The following is a 2,554-nucleotide window of genomic DNA, read 5'->3' as shown; positions in this document are numbered from 1 at the left end:
TTTTTGTTTTTGTAAGAGTACAAACATATTTGATTTTAGCGTATATGGTCTACACATTTTATGTATTTATATTTACATACATGCAATCCACATCATGATAACCCTCTAGCAACTTGAAAGAGAAGCAAATGGTATTTATAATTTGGCCACTTGATATTTGGTTAATGACTGTAATCTGCAAATAATAGATTTTCTAAAAGTAAATTTTAATTTAAAAACACTCCTCATTTACATGTCCAGTTGTTCTTTAGGTGATTTGAGTACAGTTTTGTTGTTATTAGATGCCATTAAGTCAGCTCCGACCCATAATGACCCTCTCCATGCACAGCAGAATGAAATATTGCCGCCTTCGCCACCATCTTCACAATTGCTCCTATGCCTGATCCCACTGATGCAGCCACTGTGTCCATCCATCTTACTGAGGGACTTCCTCTTTCTCACTGCCCTCCACTTGATCAAGCAGGATGTCCTTCTCCAGAGACTGTTCTCTCCTGACAATGTGTCCAGAGGATGTAAGTCTAAGTTTTACCATCCTTGTCTCTAAGGAGCGCTCTGGCTTTACTTCTTCCAAAACAGTCCAGTGTATCCTCTTTGCAGTCCATGATGCTTTCGGTATTCTCCAGCACCACAATTCAAAGGCATCGATTCTTCTATGGTCTTCCTTACTCAAGGTCCAACTTTCACATGCATATGATGCAATGGAGAATACTGTGGCTTGGCAGACACCTTAGTCCTCAAAGAAACATCCTTGCTCTTCAATAATCTAACGAGGTCTTGTGAAGCAGATTTATCTAATGCAATACATCAGTTGATCTCTTGACTCATGCTTATGAGCATCGATCATGGCTCCAAGCGAGATAAAATCCTTGATGGTATCAGCCTTTTCTCCATTTATCGTGGTGTTAACTACTGGTCCACTTGTGAGGAATTTGGTCTTCTTTACATTGAGTTGTAATCCATACTGAAGGCTAAACTCCTTCATTTTCATCAGCAAGTGGTTCAATTCCACATCACTCTCAACAAACAAGGTTGTTTCATCTGCGTGTCACAGGTTGTTAATAAGACTTCCGCCAATCCTGATGCCACGTTCTTCTTCATATCATCCAGATTGTCTGATGATTTGTTCAGTATGCAGATTGCATAAGCATGGTGAGAGGATGGAACCCTGACACACACCTTTTCTGATTTGAAACCAGGCAGGATTCTCTTGTTCTTCTTGCACAACTGCCTCTTCATCCATGTACAAGTTCTGAATGAGCACAATGACGTGTTCTTGAATTCCCATTCTTCTCAGTTATCCAGGTTATTATGGTCCTCACAGTGGAATGATTTGTCAATGAAACACAAGCGAACATTTTTCTGGTATTCTCTGCATTGAGCCAGGCTTCATCTGACATCTGCATATTCCTTGTTCCATGTTCTCCTATGAATCTACCCTGAACCCTGGTAGCTACCTGTCAATGTATTGCTGTAACTGTTGTTGGACGATCTTAAGCAAAATTTTACTTGCAATTTGAGTAAAAGGAGAACTTAAATCAGAGGAATAACACTTACATTTTTTTTTTACAAAATTAGTCATGGAAAGGGTCTTGGGGAACCTTTTTTGGGGGGGTTGAGCAGAAAGTGGATCATATATTTGTTTAAGTAGGTCATCTAATTTTTTAAATAAAAAAAACTAATTGTGTATTCTTATTTCGTATAATATGCCTCTGGTTTGTAATACCTTTCCATAAAACACAATCACATAATTCTTGTGGCTAATGTTATCTGCCACTTGTCTATCAGTTTGTAATGTTTGGGTAGCTTGCATGCTATTGAGACACTGTACTATCAGCATTTCATATACTCGCACAGCAATTCCAGCAAGAAGGTAGACTAGGCAGACATGCTATACAGACAGACCCTCTACCAAAGGTCAAAGAGGCCAAAGAAAACAGATAAGGATAATAACCCAAGAACTGTGAGCTGCAGAGGACACATGGGGAAGTAGGTTGAATACTAACTCATAAGTTTCACATGCTCAGGACCAGCAAAAGCACCCCCACCAGTGACTGACAATGAGAAAGATGGGACATCCCTTGTCCCTTTCACCATCTGGTGACCAGAGCAGTAGCCCACTCCTAACCTCACCTCTCTAGAGGCCGATTACAACCTTCCTGTACAGCCTTTATTCTGCCTGAGGCCAGAACCTCTTGTTGTTTTAGCTCTTGGTGCACCATCCCTACAGCTAGAGCAGTGGTTCTCAACCTGTGGGTCACGACCCCTTTGGGGTTAGCAATGAGAATAATTTTATGGTTGGGGTGGGGAGTCACCACCACATGAGGAACTGTATTAAAGGGTCACGGCATTAGGAAGGTTGCGATCCACTGAGCTAGAGGCACATCAAGTCCACCTCATTAGAATATCAGGAGGCACAGTGTTGGACAAGTAGCTTGTCACCAACCACCCATGGGGACAAGAACTCTGTCATAACAATTTACCTTACCCCTAGCTGCCCTCTGGGCCATAAAGAGCTCCTTTCCAAGACAAGCACACTCATCTCTGCCCCTGTCGG

The 2,554-nt window shown here is 41.6% G+C and overlaps 1 pseudogene; it reads left to right on the top strand.

Annotated features, from left to right (window-relative positions):
- The window catches only part of LOC115869525, a 161,022-nt pseudogene that overhangs the window by 13,170 nt on the left and 145,298 nt on the right, over window positions 1-2,554 (top strand).

Source organism: Echinops telfairi, unplaced genomic scaffold (assembly GCF_000313985.2).
Source record: "Echinops telfairi isolate 266 unplaced genomic scaffold, ASM31398v2 ScPeMD7_31;HRSCAF=116, whole genome shotgun sequence".
Taxonomy (NCBI): domain Eukaryota; kingdom Metazoa; phylum Chordata; class Mammalia; order Afrosoricida; family Tenrecidae; genus Echinops; species Echinops telfairi.
The sequence above is the reverse complement of the archived record's forward strand: the minus strand, read 5'-3'. Positions and strand labels throughout refer to the sequence as shown.